General features: G+C 34.5%; 1 pseudogene across 1 annotated transcript in view; it reads left to right on the top strand.

The window, feature by feature from the left end:
• Window positions 1-23,843, top strand: part of LOC308654667 (UDP-glucuronosyltransferase 2B31-like) — a 101,253-nt pseudogene extending 77,410 nt beyond the window's left edge. Inside the window, exons 6-11 of the transcript in view lie at window positions 3,673-4,413; window positions 5,120-5,268; window positions 11,353-11,484; window positions 12,661-12,748; window positions 14,000-14,219; window positions 23,564-23,843. The product of the transcript in view is annotated as a UDP-glucuronosyltransferase 2B31-like (transcript). The remainder of the gene's footprint in view (window positions 1-3,672; window positions 4,414-5,119; window positions 5,269-11,352; window positions 11,485-12,660; window positions 12,749-13,999; window positions 14,220-23,563) is intronic.
• The last annotated feature ends 876 nt before the right edge of the window (window positions 23,844-24,719 follow it).

Genomic DNA, 24,719 nt, shown 5'->3' with positions numbered 1-24,719 from the left:
GAGAAAATTTTTAATGTTCCCAACAAGAAATGACTCATGTTTCAGGTGATGGATTTGCTATTACCCTGATCTGACAATTAAACCTTGTATATGAATTGAAATATCCTAATTTACCCCATGAATATGCACAATTATTATGTGTCAATTAATTTTTTTAAACTTTACATGCTTCAAAAAAAACTAATGATATGTAGGAAACAGAAATGAAATCAAGACATTTTTTCTCAGAAAAGACTCATAACCTATAATACTATGAGTAAACTATTTCTAAGAAACACAATGTGGCGTAACATTTTTAAATCAAATTTAACAGTCATCTTGCTATTGAAATTCTATATTTAGGAATCAAAAGCAGCAATAACCCACACATCATCATATTTGTTTATGGGGTATTTTCTTTGGAACTCCATGGCTAATAGTGAAAACACTCTTACAATGAATGTTATAAGGTACAAAACCATGCTGTTCTCGTCAAATTGATTTTCTTAAAGTTCATAAATTTGAAAAGCTCTTTGAAATGAAGTAAAATATATGTGAACTTGTACAAACACAGTGTAAATAATTTGCAAAAATACACAGAATTTCAAGGTAAATAATTTTAATGTTAAATCTCTGTACTTCTGTGATATTTGACTTTCCCCAATAATAAATTACAATTAATCATATGGCTTAAAACTAATTTGTAAAACAAACATATTGATTCAACATAGCTAGCTATAAGATTTGATATCAAATTAACAGTTTGTTAGACTCATTCAGAATACTTCCTGGGCCAGGAAGAATGACACTTGTTTCATATTTAAAATATCTATGGTTCAGGTGGCAAAGATTTTCTTCCATTCTGTAGTCTGTCTATTCACATTCTTGTTTTCTTTGCTATGAGGACACTTTTTACTTTGATACCATCCATTTATTGATTCTGCATTTTTCTTCTTATGCTTTAGGAGTCTTGTGGAAGAATTCAGGTTCTAAACTGACATGATGGAGGGTTGGACCTAAATTTTCTTCTACTAGGCACATTGACTCTGGTGTAATGCCTATTTTCTTGATCCACTTGGAGTTGAGTTTTGTATAAGGTGAGAGATATGGTTCAATTTAATTCTGCTGCATATGGACTTCCAGTTTTCTCAGACCACTGGGAAGAGGCTATCTTTTCTGCAACATATGTTTATGGTGCCTTTGTCTAGTGTGAGAAAAATGTATTTATGTGGGTTTGTCTCTGTGTCAGATAGAGCACCAATCTCCAGGATATACAAAAAACCAAACAACCCAATGAATAAATGGGCAAAGGAACTGAACACAAACTTCGCAGGAAAAAAAAACACATTTGGTCAACAAACACATGAAAAACGTTGAACATCTATAGAAATTAAAAACATGCAAATTAAAACTATATTGAGATTCCATCTCACTCCAGTCAGAATAGTAATTATCAAGAATACAAGTAACAATGTTGGCAAGGATGTGGGAGAAAAGGTTCACTCATACATTGCTGGTGGGACTGCAAATGGGTGGGACCACAGTAGAAAGCACTATAGATATTACTCAGAAAACTTGGAATAAAACCACCATTTGACCTGTCTATACCACTCCTTATTATAAACTCAAAGGACTTAAAATTAGCATACTGCAGTGATGCAGCCACATTAATGTTTTTAGCAGCTCGACTAACAATAGAAATCTAGGGAACCAACCAAAGTGCCCTTCAACAGATGAGTAGATAAAGAAAATGTGGCATATATACACAATGAAATATTACTCAGCCATAAAGAAAAATGGAATAATGGCATTTGCCATTAAATGGATGGAACTGCAGACTATCATCCTAAGTGAAATAAACCAATCCCCACACACCAAAGGCCAAATGTTATAATATACAAAGTTAACACAAAACAAGCTGGGGGAGGAAAGAAAAGAAGTTCATTGGAATGAAGGGGAGGGAGGAGAGATGGGAATAGGAAAGACAATAGAATGAATTACAGACAACTTTCCTATGTTCATATGGGAATACATGACCAATGAAACTCCACATCATGTGCAACCACAATAATGGGATCTTTATTAGAATAAGTTATACTCCATGTATGTCAAAATACATTCTATCATTATGTATATCTATAGAAAACAAATTAAAAAAAAACCAAAAAGTATGAATAAATATATTATAAAATTTCTATATAGTAAAAACTAAAGTCACAGATTTTTGTGATATTACTTAGCATTTAATATCATTATTTAATGCATTTTATAGTAAATTAGTGACCTTTGTTAATGACTACAAAAATTTGTGGTGATTGACATATGATTTCAAATACTCTTGACAATCTTAACAAGCTATGTTCCCTCTGGGTGACCTTTCCAGCTGAATTTAAGCAAGTCTTATAGCTCCCTCAACAAAGACAATACAGTAGAAGTGACATAATTTATTTTCAAAGACTATTAGAAAAGACAACACAATCTCTCTCTCTCTCTCTCTCTCTCTCTCTCTCTCTCTCTCTCTCTCTCTCTCGTTTCTATCCCTGAGTCATTTTTCTATGTCTTCCTTCCTCTCTTATTCAATTCTCCACACTCTATAGAATCTGAATCAGTACAGAAGCCTCCAAGATAAACTTTTAGTGGAGAGAGAGAATTGCCCCACTTGTTCCAACCCAAAAAGTCAGTTTGACTTTTTCTTGACGTTGACTAGAGAAGTGGATGAATGACCTTCCATGATTATATCCCTGCCACCACAGGACCATATCCATCTAAGAAAGCCTGTGTAAAAACCACCTTGCTGAGTGCACTCAACACACCAAATTATGAAAGAAGATACCAAAACAAATGTTGCTGTTCTAGTCCTCTACATTTGAGAGCAATTTGTTAAACAGTGATAGATAACTGGAACATTAAATTGACAAATTTTTAATTTTGCTAATGTAATACTCTATCAGTTAATACAGAGGTATATAAAGGAGAGACTAAAAATGTAACACTTTGAAAGTAAATATTACACAGGAAATGGAGTCAGTATAACAGAGGCAAGTGGTTCATATTCTATACCTAGTAGCTTTTATACTAGTCCCTACAAAGTGATATAAAGAGACAAAGTATATTAGACATTCTTAGGAGTGTAGCAAAGAGAATAAGTAGAGGCATAGGGCTTGTTTTCAGGTTGCTAAAATTCCCTAAACTTGATTGCAGTGATGGTTTTACAATTCTGAGATTGTACTGTGTAGCACTGAGCTTTATGTTTATTGCTGCATTGTATGATATGTGATTTACATGAAAACAAAATTGACACTTCCCCACAAAAAATTCATTGAAGGAAGTTATCCTTAAATGTTGATTCACAAGGATTATGACTACATTTCTGCTTCTGTACAAAGAAGCTGCAAACAAAAGTAATATGTCACATGCCACTGTTCTTGACATTATTCGAAAACATCCAGTATAACATAAGAGACATATATATGTAAGGTCATCAACTCTTAACTACAGGAAAGAACACAGAAAGGAATTATGGCATATTTTCATATGGAGATGAGGTCATCTACCATTTGCTTTTCCCACTTGGCAGTCAGACACTCTGTCTATTAGTGTATGTATTTACTTAGGTGTGTACAAGTTATATTTTAACTAATGATTTCTTCTTGAATATCAGCAAGAGCAGAGGGAATCCAGTGTGAAAGGAAGCTTTCCATCTCACCAGGATGTCTACAAAAATGACTGCAGTTCTGCTCCTGTTACAGCTGAGTAGTCACTTTAGTTCTGGAAGTTGTGGGAAGGTGCTTGTGTGGCCAATGGAATACAGCCATTGGATCAATATAAAGACAATATTGGATGAACTAGTTCAGAAAGGTCACGAAGTGACTGTTCTGAAATCCTCAGCTTCCGTTTCTTTTTATGTTGAAGAAGGATCTGCTATTAAATTTGAGACTTACCCTTCAGCAGTGTCTAAAACTGACATGGAAGATTTATACATTGAAGCAATCAGGAAGTTCATTTATGAGCTGCCAAAAGAATCGATTTGGACATACTTTTCACTGTTGCAAGAACTGGTGTGGGAAGATTCTGAATACTTTTTGACACTCTGTAAAGAGGTAGTTTTTAACAAGAATCTTATGACAAAACTACGTGATTCCAAGTTTGATGTCATTCTTGCAGATGCATTTAGTCCCTGTGGTGAGCTGCTAGCTGAGCTATTTGAAATACCAATTGTGCATACTCTTCGCTTTTTGTATGGCTACACGTATGAAAAATATAGTGCAGGACTTTCATTCCCTCCTTCCTATGTGCCTATTATTATGTCAGAATTAAGTGATCAAATGGCATTCATGGAGCGGATAAAAAATATGCTGTATGTGCTGTATTTTGATTTTTGGTTCCAAACATTTGATGAGAAGAAGTGGAATCAGTTTTACAGTGAAATTTTAGGTAAGTCCTATTTTCTAATGGCAATGATTTTTCCAAAATTAGTCATGTCTCTGAGAGTGAGCCTGAGGGAGTATGAAGTCAGAGAAGTTAATCTTTTAAATGTATTGTGATAAAATAAAAAAAAAATATTTTATCACAATAATACATCAAACTCAAAACACTATGGAAAAGCTTAAGTTGTAAAGTTAGTTTGAAATGTTTGGATACAGCAGGAAGTCACACACACAAAATAAGCCACTGAGGACTTCCCTACGTAGTCACGCACCTATATTAACCTTTTAGTATCCATTTTATTTCATCTTCAAAAGTAATAATTTTGAATGTTACTCAATGTCTTCATGAGTCTAGAATGTAGTTTGATGATCCCTACAAATATTTCTAGAAAAATTATCTATGTAGCTTTGAGTAAATCATCTCTGTATCTGTAGATTAGTTTCCACATTTATAAATTCAAATATTTTGTCACTTAATTCATTTCTCACATTGTGCCTTTCACGTATGTCCACATAAAAATGAGCAACATATATGTATTTTATATATGCACATAAACATACACACACATTAGCTTTATTAAATCGCAGACACTCTTAAACATGTTTGGCTTCATTATTAAAAGTTTTTTCAGATACTTACCAGACATATTCATTTCCACATGATAACTTTCTAATGTCCTATAGCTTTTGTATGTATTCAATTTCCTGTTCAGGACGACCCACTACATTATTAGAGACAATGTCAAAAGCAGATATCTGGCTCATTAGAACCTATTGGGATTTGGAATTTCCTCGCCCAACCCTACCAAATGTTGATTTCGTTGGAGGACTCCACTGCAGACCTGCCAAACCTTTGCCTAAGGTAAACCTATTCCTATTTAGTTGGTTCTGTTGTCCTTGCATTTTCACCAAGAATGACTCTCTGTTCTCACTCAGAATGTCTCATTCACTGTGAAAATAAAAAGTTATAGGAAATGGGACAAAGAGATCTGTAGATAGAAATTCTTACATGTCTATGCATATTCACATAACCATGTGAATTTTATTTTTTTAATAGTAGAAAAGTAAAACCTGGGGACTTTTGAGAGCTACACAAAGCTCCAGTTAAATTAAGGTCTTTATTTCTCAACATAGAAGACAATATCAGTCATTAATTCAAAGAAATGACTAGCATCTACCATAGGAAAATTCTTTATATGCAGAGAAATAAAATAACACAGTCTCTTCTCCCAAATACCTTACATTCTACATTGAAAGACAGACTGTGAGCATGAAAGATAAATTCTGTGAGAAATAATATACTAGAGAAGGACCACAGGCATTTTCTGTCAACCCAAGGCTATCGGGGAACCTCAGGAAAACTCCCTGTGGGAAAGTGGGTCACCACACTTTAGTTGTCTTACAGAAAAAAAGAGATATACTGGAGTTATCAATGACCATATATTTTGCATATTTGAAGAATATATATTAACTTGTAATATTTGTATCTGTAGGATGCTCATGGCTTTTAATTATGAAATAATTCTATAAGTATTTAGATTAATACTGCTTATGAAAAAACATAAGAATCTTATGTATTTTTTTTAACAAATATTGCACTTTTATCATTCCAATAAACTGTAAGGATAATAAAAAGAGACACAGAGACAAGATGCAGAGGCAAAATGGCAGAATGGCCAAGTTGCCAGCTTTATTTATATCAATAGGTTACATTAAGTCACTGGCATCAGTAATACATTATTGTTCATTTTGTCATTAGGCAGGATACAGAGTTAGCAACATTATGCAGCTTTTTCTCAGTTACACACTATAGTTGCAGTGTACAATGTTAGGAGCTTTGTATAGCTCTCAAGAAAGTCCATGGTTTAAAGTAACTATTATGTGGGCAGGTTCAGGCAGCAGAGCTTGGTGAAACATTGTGGTTGTTTAACAAGAGAATTTCTTTATTCCCATGAGCTATGTGCCTGAGATGAAAATTGAGAATGATAAGACTCTACCACAGAGACTCCTCATGCAGGTCATTGCTACAGCAGCTAGGCATTCTGTGTCTTTGCACAGAAACTTCCTAGCCACCAAGCATGCCAAAGCCACAAAGCTATCAGAGACCCAATCCTGTAAGGAATAATAATAAAGATGACACAGAGTCAAAGTGCAGAAGCAGGGAAGGTGGCAGAGTGGCTTTTTGTCCAAGTGGCCACATTTATTTAAACCAATAGGTTATATCAGGTCTTTAGTACCATAACCACATTATTGTTTAGAGTATCAGTAAGGTTGCTTATTCTGCGGTTACATTTCACAATTTCAATATGCAGTATCAGGAGCTTTGTGCAGTTCTCAAGAAAAGCCACTGTCTGAATGTTAGGTGGGCAGTTCCAAGGGCACAGAAGCTTGATGAAACATTGTAGTTATCTAGAAAACAAGTTTTTCTATTCCCAGGAGCTATGTGCCTGCAATCAAGGTTGAGGCTTGATGAGGCTCTAACACAGAAGTCTCAGGGCATTGCCATACCAGCTGGACATAGCACATAGATTAGCTATATTATTAGATCCTTAGAAAAATTATAGGGCATTCTAAGGGTGGGAAACAGAGCACCTGTTACCCCTTTCCCCCTTGTGTTTTCTCACCATGGGAATGCTTTCCTTTACATTTACAGGGCCAGAATCCCTATACAATCCCAAACACAGAGCTGTTACATTAAACAGCAATCATTTTTTATTTCACTATTAAGTGATCACTTAAGAGATTCTTTTTGTCTGCTCTTTTATTAGCAGTACCATTGTATCTGATCTCATTGAACATTTAAAATCCAAATATATGTACTTAAAGCCAAACTTTGAGGCTACATGTTGCAATTCAATTCCAAAAGCACATCTAAGAGTAATGGAAGTTCTGGGTAGTTCAACCCTATTTTTAAAAGATTTCTCCATTTGTGTTAAATGGAAATGACAGTGTCAATACAAGAGGTAAGATAGGATGTCCAGAAAGAGAACGAGAAAGATGAAATTAAGCCTAAGTGTAGGGTGACAGTCAGTGGATGAAAGATTACTAAGAACAAACATCAGAAGTCAAGGAAATTTTGGCCAAAACAACAATTCTTTCTGAAGACAGAACATAGTACTCAGACATCACAACTGACAAATTTCCTTATGTGCAATTTAAGTGCTTTTAGTGATGGCACAGATATCAAGGTTACAGTTGTGATGATTTCTTAGAGCAAAGCATAAAACCTCCCAGCTTCAACTTGTGGGAAATCTTTAGAGAGTCACAAAAAAAAGTCAGAATGTTGTTCCTGGTAGTTTACACCAGGAAGACAGCAGAAACAATGAATACTTTAGTTTGATGAGGAACCTATAATTGTAAATTTAGTCAGGATGGGCACAACATGACAGTGTCCAATTTACAGGTTAAAATAACACAAAATATTGTCCTCTGTGACATGAAATTTACCTACCACCACTCAATTCCATTTCTGAAAAATGATAAGTAAAGTAAGGTAATTCTTCCTGACCAAATATGTTTAATTTCATTGCATTGGGTGGATTATTTTCACCAATGAAGCAAGAATGGAAATTGATCATAAGGCTTTTGAGGTTTGCTTTGCCAGATCTTTCCAAAAGAAATCTCAGATAGACTTCTAAAAGCCTTCTGAGGCTGGGAAACCTGGGAAGCCAATTAGGAAACAGAGTTAAACTTCTAACGGCAAGAGCATCTAGTATGTTGTTTCCAAATTATGTAGAGATTAGAAAAAGAGAAGCCAATAAATTATTAATTTCTACAAAAAAGCATAAACTACAAATTTGTTATGTGGAAAAATACTGTATGGGAAAAGAAAAAACGGTGCCTTGAATCATGAAAACAAAACATCAAATGCAGACACACAGATCTCCAGCTTCCATTCTAAAATTTTAGGCATGAATCAGGCAACACTGTAATACAAAACTTACTGCTATTATCTCTATATAATATTTCATCTAAATTGGGTTTCTGATAAAATGCAATAAGGTGAGATTATATATTCAATATAGGGTAAAGATTCTTGGAATGAAAATATATGTGAAGAAGGCTTTTAAGGAAGTCTTCATTTTAGGTGAGGGAGACAAGACATCTTGTGTCCCTCTAAATGTCTTTGAAGCCCATCTAAGTGGACAACATATTCAGTTTATGTCTAATTAGCCTTTTCCCTTTCAACCTCAAGTAGTTGCTTTCAGAGGATCCCGAGTTCCTTGAGAGCCCTTGCTTGAGACAGAGGAACAAGTGATTATCAATGCAGGAACAGAGGCGCTAAAGAGGGAAGTGAAAAGTGCAGCTCTGGGCACAGGCAGAGGGAGGAGGTAGGACCTAGAAGGAGACATAGCAAAGGGTGCAAGGGACCTGAGGGGAACAATGACATGTTAAAGGAAGAAGAAACAGGAGATGGAAAGGGAGAGTCCACCAAGGAGCAAATTTGGAGATATATAAAGTTTCCCTAAGTAGCATTAAAGATCCAAACTATCTGTACTGAAATTACACTAACAAGAAAGAAAGCAGAGAGAGTTGTCAGAACACAAAGTTGGCAGGGGCTTGAAAAGAGCTTTCATTTGATTGATGTGTTCCCATGGGAAAATTAATAAATATGTCTCAGGTCTAACCAAGCAAAAAGGAATTTTAGAGCCCAGGAGTTAGGGAATTATCTCCACTCCAGAGAGACAGCCAGTAAGGTACCCAGCTATCTTTCCATCAAAGATGCCTGTCACAGTAAGCAGCTTTTGCTTGCCTAGAACTCTAATCTTGCCCCTTAAAACTGAGACTCCTAGGAGACTAGCGTAGCCTCCAATTTCTTGGTGTTTAGATCAGCTTAAACAGAATAGTGAGGTTCTTGAAAAACATGATCTGCCCTTACCAATGTCAGCAGATATTTCTTCAGGACAAAGTTTCAGGAGTTTTATTCCCCAATAGGTAGCCAATCAACCAGTGAGGAGTGAAGGCATAGGCTTTAAAGATGCACACGTACGTTCCTGAATGAAAGATTAAGCAATTTGGAGATGAATATGACCCTCTCTGGGGATTAAAGAAAAAAAATTTAATGACAAACATTAAACACAGTAAGGCAGACTACATTTTGCATCTACACAGTAAGTGTAGACACCACTGCAATTGAATTTTGTAGAAAAGGGAGATAAATTAAGTCCAGTTATGAACACAAGGAAAAAGATAGATTTGAAGAAAAGGTGTAAGGTGAGGGTCAGTGGATAGAAAGTTGCCGCAGTCTGGCTGGGCACAAAATAACCAATCCACCACACAGCCTTGTAGTTTCAAAACAGGAGCTCCCTTATTCTCTGCACTCCTGTGAATGCCATGTAGAAGGCCTTCTCCTGGGACACACCACACAAACTGGAAATCCCTCCTTCAGCACTTCCCCAACCAATGGGAACTATCTGGGAATCCCCAGGAGAACTCCAAAGTAGCAGGCGGAGGCAGACAGCAGGGGTCTAATATACACAGCTTAACATAACCATTATCATCTCAATGGCTTGCTGGCATCACCTCTCAACCACTCCATTCTGGCAAAAATGCCATGCATCATTCAGACTCAGCTATGGCTCTCAGCAGAAAGTTATTAAGAGAAAACATAAGGGGCTGTAGGGATTCTAGCCAAACTAACCTAACAAGATAGTTGCTGAAGGCAGGTCAGTGGGATATCTGGGGAAGGAGGAGTTTGAGAGACCTGAAAATATCTTAAATCAGATATAAAATATTAGATATCAGTGTTGGCAGATTCTAGTTAAGCTAATTTAACAAGACTCAAATTTAAAAGATTCTTGACAATACAAAGAAGAATACCCAAATACTAATGCAAAGAGGAAACACAAAAGCCAGCTCCTATAGGAGATGCAATTTTAGATAGGACAACAAGCATTTGGTCAAGGAGAAAAAAAAAAAAAAACATTCCCACTAGTCTATAGTGACTATTTCATTTCTTGCTTGAACACACACACACACACACACACACACACACACATATACATATACATACACACACACGTGTACACATACAGAGAGACAGGGAGAAATGCATATATATGCATATATGCATAATAAAGGGAATGTATTTCATACAAGAAATCTCCAACTAAACTAAGTGATTACATTTTTAAAAAAGAAGGATAACATGGGCTGGGGATGTAGCTCACTAGTAAAGCACTTGATTGGCATGTATAAGGCCCTAGATTCAACTTCTGGCAACACACACACACACACACACACACACACACACACACACGTGCACGCACGCACGCACACACACACGCCACCACTGAATTATGAATGAATTTATGGTTTACCATTTCCACTTCTGGATAGATTATAGAAGAATTGATTGAAGGATCTTCACAAGGTTTTTGCCCACAGTCAATCATAAAACTCCATTCCTGGAAATGAAGAGGTGGAAATTACCTAGGTATATGATAATGAATTTTTTGATAAAATGTACATAAATATCACTAAACCTTAAAAACATTAGGGAATTGGGATAGATGCTACAATATTAAAAAAAAAATTACACTAAGTAATATAAGTCTGTCAAAAAAAAAAAAAGAAATTACTATGAATCCACTTACTGAATACCTGACTAGCAGAAAATAGAAGTAGACAATGGACCAGGGGAGGAGGAAACCAGGAGTTATTGCTTAACTTATACAGATTTCCTGTGTAAAAAATAAAAATGTTCTGGAGTTTGTTTGCATAAAAAATGTGAAATATATGCATGTGTAATACTACAGGATTTTATACCTTTAGAAATGGTTATAACTATATATTATATTGTGTATATTATAACTTAATTTTTAAGACAGCCCAACATAATTTCCTTAAATTCTTGATTTATTTCCTTAAATGGTTGTACCAAACCTTACAATACTCTGTGTTCTGTCTTTTCTCTTTTTGATGTAACAAATTCTTTCCTTTACAGGAAATGGAAGACTTTGTCCAGAGCTCTGGAGAGAAGGGTGTTGTGGTGTTTTCTCTGGGGTCAATGGTCAATAACATGACCGAAGAAAGGGCCAATGTGATTGCATCAGCCCTTGCCCAGATTCCACAAAAGGTTAGATAAAGTGCCCTAATGGTAGATAGCTACTAAATAAGTACCTATTTAGTTATCTTAAACCTTGTAAAAAGTTATAATTGCATATATTTTATCTGTGAAAGATTAAATGTCATTATAGTGCAAATTTATCTCAAAAACATATTTAAAACAAAAATATATACAGCAATTTCTAAAGTAGCACAAAGGATATTTTTGACTATTAATACTTTGACATTAACATTGTGCTCAGAATGAAATACATTATACAGGTGCAGTATGAACTTGGTATTAAAAGAGTATTACATGCAGATACACAGTAATCTCCAAATTCTGCTCTTTCATTTCCTTGTTTTGCTTGCAGAACTCCTGAGGACACTGTGCACACTACAGACATAAGAAGCATGGAGTTAAATATTAGTCAGTGATTGCATCAGTGCAATAGCAATAGCAGGCAATTAAAAGTCGGAATAGCATCATACAGCATCATCATCCCATATAATCCTGGCCTTGATACTCCCCCTAAATGTTGGAAGGCGCCTACTTATGATGATTTTTTGTGCTGCTAGTTAGAAAAAGGAAGGCCAGGCTCACCAACCCTGAGTCCAGGTATCCATCAAAACAAGGAGACTTAGTTTATCATGGTGGACATGGCCCTATTAATTACTCAAGAAGGAAGATATAAGAGAAAAGGTGGAGATGGAATCCTGTGAATTAGAAACTGTGACCCTACAAGGACCAAACCCTAGTAACTCATGGAGAAAGTGGTTATAGTAATCTTCGTATATCAAAACAAAGGTTAATATTAAATTTAGTAGATAAGAACTAGTATAAAATACAGATTTCTAAAACAAAATGAAAGTAAATAGTAATTTTTTACACATTATGCTGTAGATCTATAATTATCAATTTCCTAAATATTTGTATTTGATATTGATAAACTCATTTGTCTAAGTTACTACTGCTACTATTTATATGACCTTAATTAAATATAAAAATGAATACAGGAAAATTATTTCTCTATCTACATACCCATTTCAATAGTTATTATTATTTATTGTCTCTTGATCTCATTTCTTTATCTTGCATATGATAGGTATTTAAGCATGTGATTTCTTTCTTAATCACTTTCAAATTTTAATATCCTATAATTTGAAATTTAACTCAACTAATAAGAGGCTTGCTTTACCCTAACAGGTCATATGGAGATATGATGGCAAGAAACCAGCCACCTTAGGACCCAATACTCGACTTTACAAATGGATTCCCCAGAATGACCTTCTTGGTAAGACTCAGAATAAATCTCAAAAACATGATTAATAGCCAATTCGAAAAATAATAATTAAAAAATGTTTTGAAAATTTCAAAATAATCTGATTTTTAAAGTTCTCTTTTTAGTCCTAGGGAGAAAGTGAATAAAAAACAACTGTGGGCATTTTATTATACAAAGTCATATTGTTTGTGTTCATAGTCCAAGTATCCTTATTTTAGGGGTAATTACCTCTCACAAAGAATTTTTTGGTCACTTCATGGATTGTCCCTTATCTCCTATTTCTACAATTTTACACCTACCCTTTGACATAAAATAGTGCTATTTGAAATGCTGATAAAAAACAGCCTTGTCTCTGTTATTACAAATGACTCTGCATGTTCCATATCCTAAAAAAAAAAAAAATCCATAATCTTTAAAAAAAATTTTTTTAGGGAAAGCATAGAATTTAATCCTAATTTACAGGACACTGTAAAATATGAAATTTCACATAGTAATAGGAAACCCATTTAGAAGACAATCTTTATACATATATACAGTCTGGAACTGTTCTAGTACAGTTTTGTTGTAAAAAGTACTATAATGACAAACCACATTTACAAAGAGTTTTAGCAGAAAAACAGTAAGACAAATTTATTCCAAACATACTACACAATAAACTTTATGCCTCAGCTGTGTAGCATATAAGTTAAAAGTCCCAGGAGTGCTGTCCTGAACTTGGAAGGTACAGCCCTCAGAGGTAGGTTCTGGTACAACATTCTGATCATCATCTTTCTCTACTGAAAAACACTTCTCAATCAAGTTTAAGATCTTAATCCTGTAGTTGTACTTCCTAATGAAGTATAGCCAATCCTACCTCTGATTTCATAACCACCAACAACACACTCCCTGCTGCATTGGACACCCTTCATAGCATGCTCAGGGACATCATTGTTGTTTTAATTGGACACATAAATCCAGGTCCCCTCTTATGTTTGCACAGGTTGGTTGTTCTACCCAGCATGTCCTCCTTCCACTTGTCTAGGTAGCAAACTTGTCTTCATTTTTCAGATCTCACATAACATACCACCTCTTCCATATAATCTTCACTACCTCGCCAGAGGACACAGGTGCCTCTTGCCCCAAGAATTGAAAATAATTGTGATATGAATTCATCATTATAAGAATCTATTACCTAGAAAACAATTTATCTTCATTGCTTTACATTACATATTTGATAATTTATTTCTGACATGAATAATTTCCCTTGATTTGTTCCAATCCTAGGTCATCCAAAAACCAAAGCTTTTATAACTCATGGTGGAACCAATGGCATCTATGAGGCCATCTATCATGGGATCCCTCTGGTGGGCATTCCCTTGTTTGCGGATCAACCTGATAATGTCATGCACATGAAGGCCAAAGGAGCAGCTCTTAGACTGAATTTTATTACAATGTCAAGTATGGATTTACTCAATGCATTGAATGCAGTCATTAATGAACCTTCGTAAGTATAACAATTTTTTCAGTAAAGTAATATTTATATTTAGGTACCCTAGAAAATGAGAAAAGATTTATTCCTCTTTGAGTCTAATGTTAATAACTAAAATTATTAAACTCTTTGAAATGTGCTGTTATTCTCAACCAATCATTTTTACATTGCAAATTAACCTTACAAATTTACTTAATTAGCAGTACTAGTTATTAGTAAAATAATGTGATACTAAAAATTTTTTACTATAAAGCTAAATATAAAGAACACAGTTTTTACGAATATGACAAGAGAACAGAAGGACAATGCAGTTGAAGAAATAATATATTTCTATTTGATACCTAAAATTTCCAAAACTACCAACATTTTTTTTAATTTTATATACTTATTTGGTATGGCAGATAAATTTGATACATGTATATAAAATGCCATGACCTAATCAGGGAAATTTTTATTTCCATATTCTTAAATATTCATAATGTTTTCTGCTAGGAAATGTCAAACTCTTCTCCTCTAATTCTTTATAATATATATAAGAAATTATAAACAATAGTAAGCCTCCTATTGTGTTACATACCAGTAGCACTTATTCCTTCTATCTAACTGTAGCTTGTTCTGTGTTTTTCAACTTCTCTTTAGACCCCCTGCTCCTACAATTCCTAGCCTCTAATTACTCCTTTTCAATAATGTACTTCTATTAAATGCTTTTTAGACTCCACATGAGAATGAGAAAATGCAATATTTTTCTTTTGGTGCCAGTATATAGGATTTAGCATAATTACTTCCACTTCCATCCTTGCTAGTAGAAATGACAATATTTCATTCTTTTTCATAAATAAAAAAGAATGAAATATTTAATAAAAACCAGGTGTGTGTGTGTGTGTGTGTGTGTGTATTTCCATGTTTGGTTTAGCCATCATCCAACAATGAACACCTCAGTAGATTTATAGCTTGACTATTGTGAATAGTGATGCGGGTAAACATGGAAGTTCAGGGACCTCTTTGATAAACTGATTTCATTTTCATTGTGTTAGTATACAGTAATGTGAAAGCTGAATCCTATGGTAGTTCTATTTGCATTATTTGAGGAGACTCCATGTTCTTTTTTTCCATAGTGGCCATACAAATTTGCATTCCTCTCAGTGGACTATAAGAGGTCCCCGTCCTCTTCTACCTCATCAGCATTTGTTATTTTTTCGCTTTTAGATTATGACCATTCAATTCAATGAGATTATCTCTCATTTTTGTTGTTGTTGTTGCTGCTGCTGCTCTTTTTGGCATGCTGAAGATGGGTGTTTTTCAAAGTTTGAGTAGAAAACTACAAACGAGTTCTGAATTCAACCTTGTGGGTTGATTGTTGTTTGATTTACATCTCACTCCATGATAAAGTTGAGCACTTTGTCATATACAATATCTTCTTTTGAAATCAGAATGTCTATTGGGATCATTTTCTGTTTTTTACAGCAATAATTTGGATTTTGCTTCTGAGTTTTTAGAATTCCTCACATATTCTAGATATTCATCTTTTCTTACATGACGTATTTACAAGTATTACCTCCCAATTGTGCATGTTTTCTGTTTACTCCCTTGGTGTTAACTTTGCAGTATGAAAGCTTCTAAATTTAACATAATCCTAATTGTCTATTTTTCCTTTTGTTGCATGTGCTTTTGGAATCTCATCTAAAAAAATAAAAAGTCATTGACTATACTGATTTCTTCAAGTGTTTCCCCTCTACTGAAAATATAAATTTTTCCCCAAAATTTATTTTTACTTTCACAGATTCTATTATATATAATTTATATACCATAAATTTCTTGTTTGAGCTGTAAAAGTCAAATAATTTGGGTTATGTTCACATAGTTCAGAATTCTTCTTCAAGAGATAATTTTATAATATTCTTTTATGCCAAAAAGCAATCTCATATATCTTTCAAGCAAATCCCTCTTAACCTCCAGCTCTTCGCCACAACTAATATAGATTCAATCTCTAAAAATTAGCCTCAGATGCACATTTCAAACAAATGGAACCAGACATACAATGGTAGTCAGCTCCAACTGGGTTGTTTCACTTACTATACTGTTTTTTAATTTTGTCCATGTTTAAACAAGTAGCACTATGTGATTTCTACTTATTGCTGAATAGTATTCTTTGGTGTGGATGGATATAACACATTTTATTCAACCATTTATTACATCATGGACATTTGGGCTTTTTTTCTAATTTCAAATATTTGAACATGGCTTGTTTTGTGTGGAAAAAGGTTTTTTTTTTTTTCATTTCTTTTGTGTAGTGCCAAAGAGTGGCATTACTCCCTCACATGAGAATTTCATGTTAGTAATTAAATTCCATTCTGTTTGCCAAATAATTGGCAAGATTTTACATTCCTAGAAGTAGTATAGGAGAGTTCTAACTTTTCCACATCATTGCTAAAAGTTGCTATCATCTGTCTTCTTTTTATAATGCCAATCCTAGTGGTTATGAAGTGGCAACTAATTGTGACCTTGATTTTTACTTCACAGGTTGTTTAAAATTATGAATTGTTGTTCACATGCATACTAGATAGTCATGTTTATTCTCCGTGCAAATAATTATCCAAGTCTTTAAATCCTTTGTTAATTAGGTTACTTGTCTTAATATTGAATTGTCAGTAGTCTTTATTATGGAGACACGTTTATATTGAGATATTTGATTTGCATGTATTTTCTTCTATTCTGAATGGATGAGTTCATCATTTTTATAATGGTGTACTTTGGAAAACAAATAATTTCAATTTTTATAAAATATCTTTTATAATCAAATTTTCTCTTGATACAACAAAAATTGTTCTGTAAAATGTGTAGTGCTTAGATTTCTACCATCAAGTCAGCATTGATCATGACTACCAATACTCATTATTTACAGAGGGCACCACTTATCTGAATACTTTGACAATGGATTACCGAAAAAAAAAATTTGTTACAATTTTGAATGCTAAAATACTTTAAAATTAGATGAGAAGGAATAAAAAAATAATGCAAGTAGGAAAAATGGTAAATAAAACATGGAATAAGTTAGTAGATTTATATAGTACTATATCAATATCTATCATAATTATTAATTACATCATTAAAAGATAATCAGATTGGATTTTAAAAATCCATCATATATATATGGCATCATATACTCTTTTTTGAGATATGTTTAACTTAATTACATAGAAATTCTATGAGAAAAGATATGAAAGATTTTAAGTTCAATCAAGGTGTTGCAGCTGGGCATGGTGGTGCATGCCTGTAACTCAGCGATTTCTTAAGCAGAGACATGATTGTGACCTCAAGGCAAGCCTCAGCAACTTAAAGAGACCCTGTCTCAAAGTAAAATATAAGAAGGATTAGAGTAGTGGAGGACCACTGAGTTCAATCCTCACTAATACAAAATAAATAAATAAGCTCTTGTAGCTATATTACTATCAGAGAGTAGACAAAACTAAATATGAAAAGAATATTTCTTAATTTAGAAGTAATTCAATATAAAATAGACCAATTAATGAAATTTTACATAAAAATATAAAATGTAAATGCACAGGTCTATAGTCATAAAAGTTTTTAAAAACTTTTATCGATAACACAGAAATGATGGAAAATAATATTCATATTTGAAGAATCTGATATATTTGGGTATGCCAAAACACTAACAGGGAATCTGTAGATCATTTATAAGGAAATTACAAAATAAAATTAACAAGAGTAAAAACATATAGTTTGTGTAATAAACACAATATTATGGGTAAACTTATGTTTTAAGAAATTCTTGTCTTTTTAACATGACTGATTGTAAAAACAAACTTATACAGACCTTAGTAAATTAATCAGATATCTAACAAAAGTAGTCATGAATGAGTAATCCCATATCAAATTTACTTTACTTATTTATCAAAATATTAGACAAATGTATTGAACAGTGTTAACCATTTTTCTTGTTGAAAGAAAAGTCCTAGAACCAAGACATATTAGACATTTTATAGACATTAATATTTTATTAGTTTTTTTGAACACCTAGAAAAACTTGTAAGCTTAAATTTAAAGACATTTATTTTTATCTGTTTATCCAATTTAAATTGAACCATTTAAATCACATGAATTAAAGATCTTTGGATCTACTTTTTTTAAATTTGTTTTTATGAGCGCTCCTTATATATGTTATTTTGTATATCATATGTATGATATATGGACATATGTACACATAGACATACAACACATAACACAAATGTGCACACATAACAATAGTAAAGGCCTTGTAGCTTTTCGCAGGTGAAATCTCCATTGTAATGTTTCAAAAACTCCACAGTTGGTCAAAGATAGAACTGATCAGAAAAACATTAACCTAGGTCTGTAGGATCAAAATCATGAGCTTAAAAAAATACAGAATCTAAGAAAAAAATCAAGAGTCCTAGAAAAAATGACTGGCCAGTAATTAATAAATACCATACAATTTACTTTTTTTTTTTTTTTAGGCCTTAGATCAGTCTCCTACTGAGCTTGCAGGCTTCTTTCATTTGCATTTTAACATAAATCCTGGCTGAGGTCTGGAAGGAGCAGGGAAAAACTGCTATTCTGAGCAGACACCTCAGGCCTAAGGCATTTTAACCATAAGTCATAATTTTCAGGTTCGGATGTTGAAAATTATGATACAAGTTTAAGATAAAATTCACAAAATTTTATATCTTCACATCTTGTTTTGTCAACAGATACCATACTATGATTTACTATCCTTGTCCAAATTAATGCACTGGTACACACAGTGACATTTTCCCAGGCTACCCAATTCAAAATTGGTGAAAAAAAACTGAATGATTGGGAGTTACTTGCCAACTTGGAAGTAGAGTTCTTTAGTTTTCCATCCTAAGTATTTAAGTTCTCTGGCATGAATTATCTGAAATCATAAACTAAACAATTACCTAAACCCAACGTTTAACTGCAAGATTGTGCAATGTTTCAAAAACCCATTCAGATACCAGATAGTTACAATAAAACATCATCTTTTAGACACACATTCAGCCAAGATCAATCTCAAGAAAGAATTTATAATATCAACACATTATTGCACATGTCTTAAAGGGCCAGAAACAAAGACACAGGACAGATAGACAGAAAGGAGCTCCAGACTATGGCTGACAGACAGAAACCTTTAAAACAGAGCAGATAAGAGAAAAATCTCCTACACCAGTGGCACCATAGATGTCCCCACAAGGGGACCAGATGTTTTCACAGAGGGGCAACCTGAAATGTAAAATTAAGGGTCTCGGTGGTGACTTTACTGCATTTAGTGTCCCCTTTTTCTTTTTCTCTTTTTTAAGTAGACAGAGGTGGCATATTCCTTACAGTGCAAGGAAGGAAGGCAGGAATTCCCCGAAGCAACAGGGCTTCAGCAGCTGCTGGGAGTCCCTCAGTCCCTCCTTTTACTTACAGAATTAGCTCCTCTGGTTCGGTTCCACCCCAGGCGTGCTCCATATCTCCTAACATTTCAGTAGTCAGCTCTCAAAAAGTTCCCTGGGGGTGCCTTCAAAGTTCCCTGAGGTGTCAAAATTTGTAACTGAAAGTTTGGTTTCTGACCTTGAGGCCAATTAATGCCAATTTAATAATGAGGACAGGGTTTTGGGAAAAAGAGAAAGGGAGGTTTATTGCTTTGCTAATAAAGGAGACAGACACACAGGGGACTCTGCCCCAAAGTTTGTGACTCTCTTGATCTGGAGGGGCATGAGGTTTTAAAAGAGTTTCACTTGTTAATCTGGGAAATACTCAGTTCTTAGATCCCCAGCAGGCATTGCCCTCTGCAGTGGGTGTGCTCCAGGCAGCCAACTAGGGGCTTCTCTCATCCTGCTAAACAAAGGGGGGTAAAGTTCATCGCAATTCCTTAAAACACAGTCCAAAGGGGTGTCAGGCTTACTTGCTTTATTACCCATTTTCATGTCCAATATCCTTAAGTTTTTACCACAGAAGTCACACAACAAACGGCACAAAAACAAACAAACAAACAAAAAACATATAGAACACAGAACAAAACACAAGAAAACAGAAACCTGGCCCCGAAACAGAAAAACAGAGGAGCAATGCAACGTCTTGCTAAAGCTCCCCAGATAGGAGCGCGTGCGTGCCTGTCGGCACCTCTCTACCATCTAAGTAATTCATATTGCACAAAGAAATCACAATCATATTTTCATTTTTATATCAACAATACCACTCCCAGGCATATAAGCAATAGAACTATATGAATATTTAAAATAATATGTATATTAATTAATATTGTCAAAATGGCCATACTACCAAAAGCATTATACCAAAAGCAAAGATTTAATGAAATTCCAATTAAAATCCCAATGAAATTCTTGATAGAAATATATAAAGCAGTCATGAAGTTTATTTGGAAAAATAAGAGATCCAGAATAGCCAAAGCAATCCTTAGCAAGAAGATTGAAGCAGGAGGAATCTCAATACCACATCTTAAACTATACTGTAAAGCTAGAGTAACAAAAAAGGCATAATATTGGAAACAAAATAGACATGTAGACCAATGGTACAGATAGAAGACACAGAGACAAAACCACATAAAGACAGTTATCTCATTCTAGACAAAGGTGCCAAAAACTAACATTGGAAAATAGATAGCCTCTCCAACAAATGGTGCTAGGAAAACTGGAAATATATATGCAGTAAACTAAAACTAAATCCCTCTCACCATGCACAAAACTAAACTCAAAGTGGATCAAGTACCTCAGAATTAGACCAGAGACCCTATGTCTTACAGAAGAAAAAGTAGGCCCAAATCATCATGTCAGATTAGGCTCTGACATTTTTAACAAATCTCCTAAAGTGCAAGAAATAAAATTAAGAACCAATAAATAGGATGGATTCAAATGCAAAATCTTCTTTTCCATGAAAAGAAACAATTAGGGGGATAGTAGGGGATAGGAAAGGTAGCAGAATACAACAATTACTAATAGGGCATTATGTAAAATTGTGGATGTGTAACCGACGTGATTCTGCAATCTGCATTTGGGGTAAAATTGGGGGTTCATAACCCACTTCAATCTAATGTATGAAATATGATATGTCAAGAGCTTTGTAATGTTGTGAACAACCAATAAAAAAAAATAAAAATTTAAAAAAAAAAGAAACAATTAATGAGTGAAGAGAGAGCCTATATTTTGGGAGCGAATTTTTGCCACACTCAAGATGGATAGAGCACCAATATCCAGGATATATAAAGAGCTCAAAAAACTTAACACCAACAAACAAACAAACAAACAACCGAATCAATAAATGGGCTAGGGAGCTGAAAAGACACTTTTCAGAAGAAGATATACAATCGATCAACAAATACATAAAAAATTTTCAACATATCTAGGAATTAGAGAAATGCTAATCTAAACTACTCTAAGATTTAATCTCATGCCAGTCACAATGGCAGTTATCAAGAATACAAGCAACAATAAGTGTTGGCAAGGATGTAAGGGAAAAGGCACACTCTTACTTTGCTGGTGGGACTGCATATCTGTGAGACCAATCTGGAAAGCAGTATGGAGATCCCTTGGAAAACTTGAAGTGGAACCACCATTTGACTCAGTTATCCCCCTCCTTGGTCTATATCCAAAGAACTTAAAAACAGCATGCTACAGTGGTGAAGCCACTTCAACGTTTATAGCAGCACAATTCACAATAACCAAACCATGGAAACAACTTAGATGCCCTTCAATAGATGAATAGATAACAAAACTATGGAATATTATACACAATGGAATATTACTTAGCATTTAAGAAAGAATGAAATTTTGGCATTTGCGGGTAAATGGATGGAGTTTGAGAATATGATGATAAGCAAAATAAACAAATCCCCCCAAAACAGGGGCTGAATGTTTTCTCTGATAATGTTTGCTAATGCATAATGGATGGGGCATGGGATGAGTGCAGGAATTTGGGATGAGGCAAAAAAAAGAGGGGACAGGAACACTCACGGCAGAAAAGTTGGTGGACTGAGATGGACATTGGGGGCTTCAGGAGAAAACTGAAAACAAAAACTTGTGTCTGTAACATAGTATGCACAGGAAGAATGATAGGAGAGAACATTTCTAGTATGTGACCTTCTGTGGTCCAGTTGTGCTAGACCCAGTCTGATTTTCTCTTAAAATTGGGAGCCATCTCACCACAAAGCCATGAAAAGATAATTTCGGCTTTACTATAAATTACTGCAAATTCTGAACTAGCTTGGAATGTCTGCCTTGAACTCACCCATGCCTGGCTCTCTGACCAGATAGCAGCCCTCTCTGAAACTTCAGTGACTCCTCACAAATCTTTGCTTTCCCTGGCCAGATAACGACCCTCTCTGAGGCTCTAATAACCTTCATAAATTCTGACTTTGGGGACAGCAAAAATGTAAACTAGCCTTTGTGTTATGCTCCTCAGAGTTTTGTTATCTATAACTTCCCTTTTGTAACTTTCTGGGCTATAAAGCTATGCTACAAGAAAGCCGCAGGGCTGTCATGTTCCCGTGGTTTTTGGTGGGAGAGGCAGCCCCTGGTCGAAATAATAAGGGTGCTTTTATTTGATTTTAATTGGAGTCAGTGGTCTTTTCTTGCATCCTGGTCTAACAGTAGTCCAAAGAGTATATCTGGATGTTATTCTGATTATGATTATGAGTGAAAATCTTTGAGCCAGTGTTATAATCTGACATGGATACTAGGTACAAATTGGACAGTAGAGAGCAATAAAGAAGATTAAAAACAGAGAGACTGATTAAAAGTAATTTCACCCACTATGACAATTTCTCTTCAATGACTTCAAGATGATCATTTCAACTGCAATTAACTATCTTATTTATAATGCTTAGAATGGCTTATTATCATTTTATCTGTGGCAAATGATTTATTTTTCTAATCAACCTTCCATTTTCTCTTTGAAAAATATTTGCCTATAAGAAAATTCCAAATTAAAAGTTAAAATTTCTATGATGATCTAACATCTTTAACAACAATATTCTATGGATATTCTTTGCATTTGTGTGTAGTACTGAGAATTGAACTCAGGTGCATTGTTCATGATAGGCAAATTTTCTACCTCTGAGCTACATCCTCAGCCCACTTTGTTGAATTTTGAGACAATGTCTTGCTAAGTTGCCCAGACTTAGCCTTGAACTTATTATTCTGTTTCAGCCTCCCAAATAGCAGGAATAGAGACCTGTGTCACCAACCTGGCTCTTCTGTGGCTACCTAAGGCACTTGTTTAGATTCAGTTTTATGAACATTTGTAAAAGCCTTACATAGACTTAATATACTTATGCAAATTAAGTTGCTCTAAATGTTGGTGTCTTATGGTTTGTCCTTTAGATATAAAGAGAATGCTATGAGGCTATCAAGAATTCACCATGAACAGCCAGTGAAGCCTCTGGATCGAGCTGTCTTCTGGATTGAGTTTGTCATGCACCACAAAGGAGCTAAACACCTCCGGGTGGCTGCCCATGACCTCTCCTGGTTCCAGTACTACTCTTTGGATGTGCTTGGGTTCCTGCTGGCCTGTGGTGCAACTGTGATATTTATCATCACCAAATGCTGTCTGTTTTGTTGCCAGAAGTTTGCTAAAACAGGAAAGAAGAAGAAAAGGGCATAGTTGTATCTAGACCCAAACCTGGGAGTCCTGACAGATGGACCTCCTCCAGTTCAATTTCACAAGAAGAGATTATGAACCAGGCTCCTTCTTCTGCTTACAAAATCACTTTTCAAAACTCATCTCATCAAGACACAGCCCAGTTTTCCAAAATATACTGCTTGTTTAAGAGTTAGAACTATTTCAGGACAAAGGGAGATGGGAAAAAATAATAATAATAAAATGATATAAGTGTCTATTGAAAATTACTGCTGGAATTTACAAGTTGTACAGTATTAATTTACCGAGCTGGCCTGTGGTTCATAACTTATTCATGGATACAAGAACTTTCAAAAGTATACTCATAGTGTCAACATAGATTTGCAAATACTCAGCATGGTTTAATTTCACTTGGGTGTAGAGTTTTGTAGTGTTAACTTTTTCTGAATAAGGTATTCAATACTTAAGATTGTGTGTCAAGATTCACCCTTCTCTTTTGTTTTGGGAGACTGGTAGTGCTGGCTTGTACATGCAGCCTTAGCATTATTTCTCTTCAGGACCTGTTAAGACTTTTATCTTCTTCTTGCTGGAGTCATTTCCAAGAAAGGATGTCAAATAAGAAATATACTGTTTCCTACCTACACATTTATTCTGTTTTCTTTTAACCACATAAAAGTAATGATCTGGTTACACTGATTCTCATATTCAGTCTTTGGAAATAGACGTAAGATATCAATTATAAGTTATGATAATATAGAACTGGTAGTAGAATTAGTAAAAGTACTTACTGCTTTTTCATTTCTTCCCAATGTTTTTCCAAAACAAGACAGACACAGGATACAAGTCCATTATGAGATACTTGATTTACAAATATTTTTCCATCGCAGAATGAAAGACTCA

The sequence above is a fragment of the Spermophilus citellus genome (genome assembly GCF_964194105.1).
Source record: "Spermophilus citellus genome assembly, chromosome: 8".
NCBI lineage: Eukaryota > Metazoa > Chordata > Mammalia > Rodentia > Sciuridae > Spermophilus > Spermophilus citellus.
Note: the sequence above shows the minus strand (reverse complement) of the source record. Positions and strands in the feature narration are given on the sequence as shown.